Source organism: Pinus tabuliformis, chromosome 7 (genome assembly GCF_031772625.1).
Source record: "Pinus tabuliformis cultivar Carrire ecotype Pingquan chromosome 7, CPIR1, whole genome shotgun sequence".
Lineage (NCBI taxonomy): Eukaryota > Viridiplantae > Streptophyta > Pinopsida > Pinales > Pinaceae > Pinus > Pinus tabuliformis.
In genome coordinates this window covers 1,223,654,199-1,223,668,214 of record NC_142293.1, presented here as the reverse complement: position 1 = coordinate 1,223,668,214, position 14,016 = coordinate 1,223,654,199, and positions in this window count along the sequence as shown.

Genomic DNA, 14,016 nt, shown 5'->3' with positions numbered 1-14,016 from the left:
GGCCAAAGGGAGGGGAGGTTGAATGCTGAACATTCCTAAGGGTAGATGCTGCTGAAATTAGGACTCCCTTTTAGAGCTTGAGAGGAGAGATTCAAATCCTTTCTTAGCTTCATTTGGAAGTGGGTGAGCTGATCAAAATAAAGGAGAATTCTTGTTGGACCCTGGGAGGGACCTGCACAACACCAAGGCACTGGTTGTAATGGTTTCTTTTGTTTCCAATTAATACAATTAAGTTCATTTTTCTCAACAAGTTGTTATATATAATTTGTTTCATATACTCCTTGGTCTTTATGATGAATATGTTTTATTATATGAGTTATTCAGGTGCTATGTAATCGTTTGCTTGTTAGTGAATGCAGGCTTCAAGGAGAAGGAGCTCATCTGGATCGGAGAGGCTGGACTGCTACAAACAGCGTTGGACTAGAGGTAAGCCTTAAAGACCTGGTTGCTTTTATTTTAAATGCATATTTAGGGAAAGATAGTGCTTGATTGTTTTGTTTGTCACTAGAAAGCCTTAGCTTCTAGGGAGGTTGGTTTTGTCCGCAAAATTGACTCTTTCCGCATGACACATCCTGTAGGTTTCTAGTACATATTGTAGGTTTTCCTGAAACGGCCTGTTTTGAGGCTGAATTGATGGAAAACCTATAGGAAGTCACCAGAAGCCTCCCAGGGGTCCTCCACAGCATCCAACCATTTCATAACCCTTCTATCCATCCTCAATCATCCTTAATTCACTTGCCACATCCACAAGAACAATTAGTTTTCATACTTGATTTTGCATAAAAAGACCAAAAAAAGAAAAAATAGATTTAGTTTAGTCTCTTTACTTGAAAATTAGTATTGTTTGATGCTTCTTAATTCTGCAACTTAGATAGTAGCATTTTTTTCATGTTGATTTAGTATTTTTGCCTAGCATAGCTTATTAAATGGTTAATTAGGGAATGTTGTGATTTAGCATTACATGTTGACCTTCTCCATTAATGTCATAGAGTAACTCTTTTAGAGTAGATTTACCTTTCCTCCATCCAAGAATCAAGCTTCCTCTGACTCCATAGAATTCTGGCTTGGAACTCCAGTGGTCTCTCACCAGCTGAACAGTGACAACAAGAAGAACCATCACTTTTACTTGTGCATAAAACACTGTCACCTCCAAGTTTTTACGAACCCCGGGTTGATAAGTAAAGCTGGTAGCCCAGGAGTTGTAGCATCCTTGCTGCAATACTAGCACTCATCACTTTTTGGTGCCATTGTCAGGGAGGTGTCTGAGTAGAATGTAATGATTTCTTTCTTTTCTTCTATTTCCTATCTTCAATATTCTGCCATTAGTTTATTTTTCAAAAGTAATCTAGTTGTTTCCTTTCTTTCATTTTACATTATCTACTTTCCTTTCCATTTTGCAAGTAATATTTCAATTCAGCAAGTAGCTTTTTCATTCTATCAGTAATTTTCATTCAGGCAGCAATTTCAATTCTGCAATTACTTTCCATGTCTTAAAAAAAATACAAAACCAAACCAAAAACATTTCCTTTCATGCCTCATAGGAATAGGGACAACTTAGGGAAATCTTTTCCAAATACCTCCACTACATCCAACAGCCAACCTTCCCTCTTCTTCAGTGGCTGTGAATTGGAGGAACCCTTAGGTGAGCAACCTGACATATTTGAAGAACCTACAGGGGAAGAAGAAGAAGAAAAACCCATTCCTACTGAGCCAACGGCTGAAAACAGAAATGACAGAGGGAATAGAGAGAGAATTGAGGGTGCCTTCCCCATCAGGGAAACCAATGGGTACACTAAGATGAAAAATATCAGTGCCTCTGCCCTACCTCATTTCCATGGCCTGACCACAGAGGACCCTGACACTTTCCTATTTGAGTTTGTTGTTATATGATAAACCTATGACTATACAGATGATGAGAAAAAGTTAAAACTATTTCCATTTACCCTCAAGGATGCAGCATTATGTTGGTTCATGGGTTTGCCTAGAGATAGCATCACAACTTGGGCTCAGATCCAGTAGACCTTTAACAACAAATATTGAGACTACTGTTGGTCAAAGGATACTAAAGAAGAAATTTTCAGGATGACCATAGGAAATGACGAATCCCTAGAGGATTACGAAGAAAGATTCTAGCTTAGCTATAAAAGGGTGAGGTGTACACTTGACCCTAAGTCACTCAATTTGGTCCTGCTTAGGGGAGTAAGAGAAGATCTTTTGGATACCTTACATTTGTTAACATGAGGAGATATCTACCAATTACCCTATGAGGATATCAAGAATGTCTTTAGAAACCATTCTAGGGTAGTTAGGAAAAAGGGTAGGGGTAGTCAACCTATGGTCAGTATATCGTCTTCCAACTCATCCATCAAGGGTGAAATTGGAAACATGCTAGAAGATTTCAAAAGTGAGATGTTGCAAACCCTTTCCTTGTAAATGGACACCATGCACATTAAGAGGAAGCAGGAGGAAGCAGAGAGATCCTTGGCCATTTTTTGTCCTTCATGCACCAAAAATCTTGCTAGGAATGAATTTCCCTTGAACTCTATTGAAATTTTCTCGATCTGTGAAGAAAACCACTTCACAGACAAGTGCCCTTCTTTTCCCGAACTCAAAGCTATATATCAGGGAGCTGAAGGGGTCACTGAGCAGCTTTGATACATTAACCAAAGGAGACCTCATGGGCCTAGACCATACCAAAAAGGCATGTAAGGGTCGTCCCATGCATATTACAACCCCAACCAAACCACAACCATACCTTCTTGGGGAACCCCTACTCATCCTTCTTGGTCTACTCCCCCTTCTTGGACCTATGCATCCCAATATCACTCCCAGCCAGCTAGCTAGTCATTTCAATCTTATGCTCTCCAACGACCTCAGTGGAATGGACCACTCCAGGGGTGGAGGCCCCAACACAATGATGCTCCAGCTCTATTGCCTCCACCACCTGCCCAACCACAGTTCCTGTTAACACCCAGGTTGTTCCCTATGACTCCCAAGGGAATACGGCTGGGGTAACCACTAACCAAGCTTTGGATTACAGGTCCTAGCCTACCTGTAATCAGAGAGGGCTCTCTCTTTAAGATTTAACTTTGTTTTGTGAGGATTTTAATCTAGTTATGAGGTCAGATTGTATTTGAGGTTTTGGTTGCGAACTGTTGTTGTGGGAAGGGCATGAAATGTTTGGGAGATGTTAGTCCATTGGACATATGGAGTCAGAGAGTTGGGACAGTCCTGTGCCTGTAATGGAGAAAGTTTTACTGCAAGGCTAAATGACTATTCTTAATATAAATTCTGATTATTGAGTGAAACAGTGGGAGATGGAATTACAGACAGTGTGATAACAAATTGAACAGCAATTTCCACTTAGTAGCATACATGAATTACTAAATAGAAACTGTGAAAGATTCAGGGTTTATTGGAGCAGTTAAGAATTCCAATTTAAACAACTGAGCGTATAGAAACATTTATAACAAGGACAGATTGAAATCAGCATGTCTCCATGGACAAATCCTGAGCTATTCTTTTTCTTTCCTCCTAAGGTTAGATTAACATGTGAAAGATATGAGTTAAACTGATAATAAACATGAAAAGAGATAGAGAAAACTTATTATATCAAGACACAGCACTAGAATCATGCAGCATTCAGTAGTTCCAAGACAGCAAGCATCAGTAAGATCAACTTCTACAAACCCCAAAGCCTTTCTGTATTATTTCTCCAGAGATTACAGCCGAGTTCTCTTTCTTCAACAACAGAAGTAAACAACAACCCCTAAATGAACTGCGTGGGGGAGATTTTATACAAAAATATCAAGTAAAATATCTAGAATGATAGTTATTGAGCAATAACTATCTCTATCAACTTTGTACAGTGAATTTATTACAAAATTTAAAGCCTGTAGTAAAGGCACATAACAGTTGTTTGTTGTTTGTCAGTTGATGATGACTTTTGGGCCCAAGGGCCAGCTGCGTTAATTCTTGGACAACTTTTGCTGACAACGGCTGCTGTAGATGACATGTTGTGGCTCTGATGCCTTTGGGATGCTGACCTGTAATCTTTGACCTGTGGCTGCTGATCTGTGACTTCTCTATTGATTCTCTGCTTGTGGTAAAACGCATTTGATTAGATTATTTTGTCAAATCACAGCAAAGTCCTTATCATATCTGTCCACCATTGATCAGTGGGCATCTGATGCCTTCGCATCTTGAGGAGTGTCTCATCTGCATCTGTATATTTGTAGTAATTAGGGGGGACTTCAAACAGATGATTGATTTCATGTTCTATATAAAACATATTTTCTAGTTTATCATACAGCTCTTGTCCTGTGGGCGGCCCAGTTCCTTCCGAAGTGCTAGATGAGGTAGTCAACTGATCAGTGATGTAGTTGTTGACTCTTTTTGCATATTTCTCATGAGAAGATAGCCTTCCTGCACTGTTTAGTAAAATGGGGAGTCCCCTATCATATAATGCTGTGATCTTGGCACCAAAAGAATTTACCTCTGCTTGAATATCCTGACATTTTCTTTCTAGTGCCTGTACATAATTTCTGAGGGTGAGTACCCTTTTGATCAGCAAAATTGTATCAGTTCTATCTCTGATACCCATGTTTGCTAACTGTATGCCAGTTTTGTTGTTCAACACATTGATCATTCTAGTAGCTATATCTGGCATACTTCCTAGAGAAGCTCTGGCTTTTTGACTTTCTGCATAAGCCTTGCCCAGCAAATCCATTTGCTCATGGATGGTCTCTATATACTGCCATTGGTCTGTGATTGATTGACCAATCTTTAACCATATGATTTTCTTGAGTTCTGTTATTGCTTTGCCCATGTTCATCTCTTTCTCTAGCTCTTTGATTTTTCTTTCCAAGGTCCTTACTTCCCTTGTCTTTTCTGCCACCTGTTGCTTGGATTTATCATGTTTCTCATTAAGTGTGACCAATTTCTCCTTAGCTTCATTCAGCTCTGCCATCTGGGCTTCTAGGACTTTAATTTCATTCATCAACTTCTACATATCAAGGCTTGGAGCCTGCTCTGATGTTGGTGCTGGTGCTGATGTTGATGGAGCTGTCTCAACTGTCTGCACTGTAGGAGGAGTGACAATTTGAGGGGGTTCCTCAAGGTCGATTACTTGCTAAGGGGGCTGAGATGTTTGGCCTCCTTCTTTCTGTTGTAGGGATGCCTGCAGTGCAGCCTCTGTTTCTATCAATTTTCCCTCTGTCTAGGCAAGCTGTTTATGGAGTGATACCAGCATGGCTGCTACATCTTGGTCCTGCCTTTGCTGGGAAACCTCTTCTGTTTGAGGGTGAAGGGTTGCTAGGATCTTTATCATCTTTTTTAAGGCTGCAATGTCTGAATCCTTTATCTTTAGCGGCTCCTTTATAGCTTTAGGGTCCTTTGGATCATGCCCAAGCTCTATGATTATATCCTCTAAAGACCTTATCCTATTGTCTTTAGCCTAGGAGGATGCCTTTTCTAACTCCAATTGTGCAGTGGTATTATTCAAAGAATTCTGCAATCTATAATTTATCAATGTTTTGTCTGCTAGGGTAGCATACACCATCTCACCCGTCTGCTTATGCAATTTAATTTGGTCCATTGGGTGGATGTCCTTGGACAAGATTTCTAAGTTTGTTCTTATATAATCAACTGAAGACTGTGGTTGTAGCGTTGTGGGCATGAAATGGCTCATTATCATTTTGCCCTCTTGCACATCATATGCAGACATCAACCTCTGTTGATTTGTGGGAGCAATTTTCAACAAGAGATTGTACAGCTGTAACCTCACCGGTTCATTTTTGGTCTTGATGTCTATGAATTGTTTCTTTATGCTAGACTCACCCTTTCTTTGTTGCTCTGAGGAGCTGACTTCTCCTCCAAGTATTCTTTGCTGCTCTTGCTGTAATGAGCTAGCTGATACCTCTGTGCTGGGGGGACCCATCTGTGTTTGACCAAAAGGCATCTCCTCCTCTGAAAAAGGATTGATCCTTTGTCTCTTTTCCCCTTGCTGTGATGTTGCGGTACTAAGGGGGGTCTGTTCCTCTCTATCTCTCTTCTTACCCCTCTCTTCATTGATAGGGGTTTGGAGCACCGAAGTCTCCACTGTAACATTCTGTACGGGGGCCTCCTTTTCATGCATTTGCTCATCATTAGGACCAGGAGCCTCTGCCATTTCTTCCTGTTGTTCAAGATGATTTTCAGGCTGTTCTTCTTGGTCTTCTGGCTCTTTTTCTTGGGCTGATCGCTGCTCTTCAGGGGCCTTTTGCTGTTCTGTTTCCATGCCTGTATCCTTAGCTGAAGTCTCTGCTGTAATTGGGGCTTGGACTGCCTTTTGTGGAGCTGTGGATGATGAAGCAGCTGCTCCCACTTGAGTGCCTGGAAGAGAAGATACCTGTGAACAAAGCTCTAGGTCAGCCAACTTTTGGAGATTTCTTATTCCTCTTTGAGCTAATTCTTCTTGTGTAGTAGCCTCTTCTAAGGTGCCTTCCTTCCATTCTAGTTGATTTGCATATTTTTCTATGTGAGGCAACCTTATGTGATCATAACTGGCCAGCCTATATCTGACCCTTCTTAAGCTTATGAAATGATTGGGGTCATATGGTACCCAAAGGAAGCTGGTCTGTAAGCCAAGGTCATTTAGCATGCTATCTGCCTCTTGCCAAGCTTCCTCCCTTTTATTGTAGATGAAGGGGCCTAATTGGTTTCTGAATTTAAGCTGTGCTTTCTTGCCCTTGCTTGAAAAATGGAGTACATCAGCATTCCCAAATTGCCTGAAATACTCAAGGGCAAACAATCTCATAGGCACATATCTAGGCAATCTGTATGGGGCCAACTCACACCCATATATTCTGATAACTGTGTGGTTTTGGTAAAAATACCAATCCCCAATGCTGTATATCTTGGACAACTGAAGAATTCTCTGCATCTCATCAGTTAGTCTTGGAGGAGGTGAGCTCAGAAGCAGAGACATGGCTGGGTGGATGAAGAGGTCTATAAACTCACAATAAGTGTAAGGGGAATGAGACCTATAGTGGAAAACAGAGGACCAATAGACCACTGACCTTGGATTGCCTTGTGCATCCATTCTTTTCACAGAAAAAGGAAATTTCTCATGCTGATAGTATAGGATTAAATGATAGATATAGGAGGTGTATCTGAACACCCTTTCTCTTTCCAAGTCTATCAATTGCTCATGTATTTTATCGAAGATGTAAGTGGCATAGTCATAACAGATTGGGGGCTTACCAGGGGAAAACATGGCCATTATCACCAGCACAGTTTCATCAACAATTTCTATTGAATTATAGCCCAATACGGGACTAATCATGTCTACAAGGTCTGTGCCCAATTGATTCAGGTATACATGATGGATGGGAGGGTACTTCATGGTCTCAGAGGTTGAATCAACGAACAATTGATTTATCTTGGTGATTTGAGCATCTGTCAGCTTGACTCCTTGTTTTATCAGATCCATCATTGATAAAGGAACTAATTTCTTAGCAGTTTTGAAGTTTAGCATTTCTCTAATGGCTGCAGGGGTGACATGAAAAACAACTGAGCCTGAAGGGTCAAGCACAGCCCTCTGAGTGGGGTCATAGCAGGCAGCACACAGATGGATTAAGTCAGGAAACACATTGACCTGATGGAGCTTGAAGATGGGGAGGAAAGAGTCCCAAATGCCCAATATATCAAGTCCACTATTATGCTTAGTTTTTAATTCATTTAGCAAGTGAATGTGATACTTGCTCTTCATTAGCATTTCCTCTGATATTTGGTAATCTTTATCTGGTAATGGTTTCCACTCCAACTCTCTCTGAGGGGCATTCAATGGAGCAATATTCAGGGCAACAGGTGCTACTGGTGTATCCATGTTTTACAAGTGAATTTGGGTTGAATTTCGACTATTTTTGGGAGAAATACCGTCCTGCACGGTAGGTGAAGTAATTTGCTGAATTACAGCCCGTTTCAGAGCAACAGGGGTGTAATTGGGCACAATTGGCCGGTTAAAAACTGATGGAATTAGTTTTAAGGGGTAGCAGGCCTATTTCTCCAGAGAAAATGGTCAATTTTAATGGTTTTTTAACAATGCAGGACGAAACAGAGCGCGCAGCTGGGGAATTGACAAATACCTGGTTTAATGGCAGTATTTGAGCTTGGTTGCAGTTGAATTCTGGGCGGCAGCAGCTCCGAATGGTGTTGGTAAGGTGCGGTAGCAAAGGACGTGATACATGCAGGAGGCAGAGCAGAAAAACACGGAAAATATGCGCAAAAATGGCAAAATTCGGCCAAATATGGACTTTTTGGCGTTGGCGCGAAAATTTGGATGACGTCAGCATGACGTCATCAGGTGGGGTCAGGGTCGGGTGACGTCAGCATGACGTCATCGGTGACGTGGCGGCCTATGAGTGGTCCACGGGGACTGCATAGGTGGCGTGACAGCTCGGAGCGATGGCGGGCGGGGGCGCTGATGCGGCGGTGGGGTGGCGTGACGTTGGCATGACAGGACAGCGGAAAACCGGAAGCAGTAAGCCATATGATATCGGACCGCCCTTCATATGGAAGCGGGAATGTCAGAGGGCTGCCTGATCCGATAATATGGCGACGCGTGCCCCCGTGTGTACGTCAGTGGACATCAAATTTCGGAAGCTAACGGCAGTACATCGGGGCCGCTCCGAAATTGATGAGGGCCATCGGATGGGAAAGCCCAGATCCGACGGCTGGCGGGAGGCAGAGTTGTCAGGGCGATACAGTCAAGCGGGGAAAAATAAAATATTATTGCTCATTGAAATATGCGCCCTGCGGAACATTGGAAAAAGTGGGTTTTGCGGGTTTTTACAGTGTTACAGGTTAAAAAGGATTTTGCACAGGGTTATTTACTAAGAAGGTTTAGGTTATTAATCCAAGCAGATCTCGTATTAATCCGAAGATTAATTTTTCAGCGCTCTTTGGGTCGCGCTCAATGTTTTAGCGTTTGAAAACATTCAAAACAATACATAGAGCTATCATGCTCGGGGAGGGGATATATAGATTTTTTTGGGTTTTTTGCATAATTTACATAGTAATAGGGGGAATAGGGGGTATAGGAAGTTAAATAGTGATAGATTAGCAGTTAGTATGAGTGGAAAAGGTGGATGAGGGGGAAAGACACTAAGTTTTATATGAAATCAACTTAGTTTAGGAAGTAGATCAAAATGAAAAGAATTTTTACACAAGAAATGTGGCTTTTAAAGAGACAAGAACCAACAAAAGACTTTGACTTCTTCCATGAGCATAGGTAGTATTGGGATATTAGTAATGAGTGTAATGGGGGTAATTAGGGGGTTAGACATGCTTCATTGTATTGCTGCAAAACTTCTGAATGAGAGACCTGCACTAGCATCATGTTTTTCCTTTGCTTGGGCCAGTGACATAGAGGAAATCATGCTTCTGCAACCCCATCTACCTACCCACTCTATTGCCTAGCATTTTTTGTTACTCCAAGGAGGGTGCACTTAGACTTGCAAACCCTTATGTGCCTTTTCTTTCTTTTGGCTTTTTCTTTTGATTTTCTATCTAAAGCTAGCCTTATTGCTTCCAAGGCCCCAGATTAAACAGTTGGGAACCTTAATTCTCTACCTAACTACTGGCCTGCCAAGATTAAGCAGTTTGGACAGGCTTCTTTCTCTATTCTTATGACAAGAAATTGAAACATGGCATGATCCAGATTAGGCTGTTGGACCATCCATCCAAAATTCAGTCAACATCAAGCTATGTACACATATTGCATTCTCTTGGAAATATGGGATCTTTGCATCACCAAAGCAGAGCATATTTGGAACTTTCTTTGCCAATCATGAAATATGAAACCTATTGGTATAGGTATCTAACAGTGGCTCCACATGGGGATGGTTTTTCCATTTGAAAGACCAAGAACAGCAGGTCAGAATGCCTTGGCCCTTGACTTCTTTTACCAAAACTTGGAGTTTTCCTCCTTGAAATCTCAAAATTGTGTCCTTCACATCTTGGCAGATTTCTGAACTTATTTGCCTTTTGTTGATAACTTACAAAACTTGGAAAGCTGCACTTTATACATGTTAACAGAAAGTAATATATACACCCTATAATGTACAAGGGAGAGTCAAACTAAATGCATGGGAAGTAGTTAAAATAGTGCTTCAACATCCTGCCATTCACAGGACCTTCATCCAAGTCGGTTTCATCCAGATTTTTTAGGAAGTAAGTGTTGTTTCCTTGCACTGCTTGGATAACAAATGGTCCTCTCCAAAGAGAATCAAACTTTCCATGTTTTCCTTTATCTTCCCTTCTTGAATCCCACTTGAGGACTTTGTCACCAATGTTGAAATCTTCAGCCTTGGTCCTTCTATCAAAAGTTTTCTTTAACTTTTCTTGTAAAACTTGAACTCTGTCATACACTTGATCTCTAGTTTGCTGCAAACATATTATTTGATTGATCCTTCTTTGCATGTCATTGGGCTCAGCTTGACTTTCTTGAAGTAGTTTCATAACAGGGACCCCTAGTGATGAGGGAAATTTGGCTTCTAATCCATAGACTAACTCATATGGGCTGACCCCAATGGATCTCTTGGTTGTTAGTCTATCTGCCAATAAGGCATTCACAAGCTTCTTATGCCAATTCTTCTTATTTTCTTCCAACACCTTCTTTATGATGTTTACAAGGCTTTTGTTTGATGATTCAGCTAGGCCATTTCCTTGAGGGTAGTATGCAGTAGAATGGCCCAAAGTAATATGAAATTTGTGGCAGAAGTTCACCATCTTCTTGGATCTAAAAGCAACAACATTGTCTGTTATTATCTTGTTTGGGCAACCAAATCTAGACAATATGTTATTCTCCAAAAACTGAATGATAGTTGAATCATTTGCCTGTCTACATGGGATGGCCTCAATCCATTTGGTAAAGTAGTCTGTGGCTGTGAGGATCCATCTATGTTGGCCTGAAGATGAGGGATGAATTTCCCCAATGAAATCCAAGCCCCATTGTTGAAAAGGTCTCTCTGTTGCAATAGGCCTCAAAGGAAGTGGCAGTAACTTTCTCTTTCCCTCAAACATTTGACACTTATGGCATGAGGTAGTGAAATTTTTAACATCAGAGAACAAAGTGGGCCAATAGTAACCAGCCCTCAGTATCTTATCCACAGTGGACTTCCAATACAAGTGTCCACCACAATCACCTGCATGAAATTCTTTCATGACATTGTTAGTCTCATTCTCAATTAAGCAGTTTAACAATATACCCTCATAGTTTTTCCAAAGCAAATTGCCATCCATGACACAAAATCTTGCAGCTTTCATTTTTAGGAACCTACATTTAGTTCTGGACAATCCTGGGGGAGCACACAGGTTTTGCAACACATAACATATATCAGAATACCAAGAGGATTGTTCAAAGGCTACATTGATCTTTGGAGTCGCCAGCTCCGATTCATTGTCCATTTGATTTATGTCTAGGGCTTGGAAATTTGTTTCAGACATTAGTTTGGCCAAACCTTGGCCCTTTATCAGTTTTGTAGGTCTTATCTCAATGTCAAATTCTAAGATGTTTGCAATCCATTTTCCTCTTCTACCCTCTAAATTTTCTTGAGTCAAAATATCCTTGACAATAGCATTTGGTACATAGGCAATGACATGAGAGTATAGGATGTAAATTCTGAAATCTTTGATGGCTTTTACTAAAGCATAAGCTTGTTTTTCCATGATCTGGTATTTGAGAGGTGCATCTCTTAGTGCTCTGCTAAAGAAAGCAATAGGTTTTTCATTCCCTTGATCATCTTTTTGTAACAAGACAACAGCAATTGTGTGTTGGGAAGCGAAGGAAAATATAATGAAGTCTCTATCAAATTGAGGGTTTGTCAGGACTGGGGTTTGGGTGAGGGCTAGTTTGATTCCTTCAAACGCTTGATTTGCTTCCACAGTCCACTTTACCTTAGAATCCTTTTTAAGCATGTTATTAAGTAATCTGGTCAATTCTGCCAAGTTTGGGATAAATCTCCTTAGGAAGTTGATCTTACCCAAGAAGGCTTGCAGTTCTTTTACATTTCTTGGATGAGGCATTTGTAGGATGGCCTGTATTCTGTCTGGATCAATTCTAATACCATGCTTTGAAATAATATGACCCAATAACTTGCCTTCTTCCAAACCAAACAGGGATTTCTTAGGATTTAAGGAAATTCCATATTTCCTACAAGTTATGAATATTTGCCTTAGATGTTTCAAATGTTCAGAGTCAGATTTTGAAAATGGTGTAAGGTCATCTAGGTAAACCACAAGGAAATCATGAATCTCTTTGGCAAAAGCAATATCCATTGCTCTTTGAAAGGTAGCTCCTGCATTTTTCAACCCAAAAGGCATTTTGACATATTTGAAGGTTCCCCATGGGGTTGTGAATGATGTTTTGTCCTGATCATCAGGGTGAACTAGGATCTGGTTGAAACCTGAGAATCCATCAAGTAAAGAAATTCTTGAGGCCCCCACTACTCTTTGCAAGATGTGATCCATCTTGGGTAAGGGGTAATTATCTTTTAGGGACACCTGATTCAAGTTCCTTAGATCAACACAAAGCCTTATTTCACCAGTTTTCTTTCTTGTAGGGACCAAATTTGAAATCCAATCAGAAAACCTGATTGGTGCTATGATGCCAGCTTTAAACATTTTTTGTACCTCTTGCTCCATTAATGGGAGAAGCATAGGGTTGATTCTCCTCAATTTTTGTTTAAAGGGTTTTTGATTTGGCTTGAGGGGATAGTATGTTGAATGACAGAGGTGTCATACGATTTCAAATCCTCATAGCTCCATGCAAAGACATCTTGGAATTCTTTGAAAAGGTCAACATATTTGGGCTTTTGGTCAGGGGTAAGGAAGCAGACAATTTTATTATTTTGGGTTGTTCAGCAGTTCCAATGTTACATTCTTCTATGGCAGCATTGAGGGGCTGCATTTTTGGCTTCCTAAGAATATCATTTGAGTCAAAAATGTCTTCCAGAGGAGTGAGGCCTGTTGGGAGAAAATTGTCTTTCAATTGTATAACTTCAGTTTCAGCATCAGCTATTTCCTCGCGACTGATTTGTTTAAGTTCTTGTATGTTTTCTTTGTTAAAAATTGTTGGATGTAGCATTTGGTTTGCTGTTTTGGGTGAAATATTTGTTTGGTGTTGTTCACCTAGTGTTTGTGAGTCACTTGCAGCCTCTGTATCAATGTTTAGTCCTGAAAATTCTTGCTGCAAAGTCAAGAAATTATTTATTTGTGTATCATCCTCAAACACTTGCCAATCCTTGACATTGTTTGGGACAGAAGGTCTGTGTTTTATCTCAGCTGTAAAGCAATGCTTGGGTTCAAAAGGTAGTTTACAAGTGCTTGCAAATGTGGCCAAACTATGAGCATGAAGATTATGGGTTCTAGAAATTTTGGTAATTTGAAATTCAGTGAAGGAATTTAGTATTTCAGCAGCAGCAGACCTATAAGATCTCAGTCTTTTGTCATTGGTGACAAAATTTCCCTTTACTTGTTGGATAATTAGGTCTGAGTCTCCTAGGATTGAAACTTTTGTGGCTTGTAAGGATTTTACTAGTTTGAGGCCTAGTAAAAGAGCTTCATATTCTGCCATATTGTTGGTGCACCTGAAGTTTAACCTATAGGCTCGGCCCTTTGCATGACTGTTTTGTTTGTTATGTATCCAAACCCCTGCTCCTGCCCCTAATTTGTTGACTGATCCATCAAATTCAAGAAACCAGAGGACTTCTCGGTTAAGGGAAGAATTGTCAACTATTATGGGACTTGGCATCAACAACTTGAGATCTTTGCTTACACTTGGTTTTTCTTCTTGAACAGTTTTGTGTATTGATTGGTCAACCATTATTTCTAAAGAATCAATTTGTTCATTTATATGCTGATCTTGTATGAGTGTCTTGGTTTCATCATCATTTGTAGGACCTGTATTATCATTGAAGAGAATATAAGAGTCTATGTCAGAATGGACAGCGTATATGGGAAAGTTTTGAGGTTTTT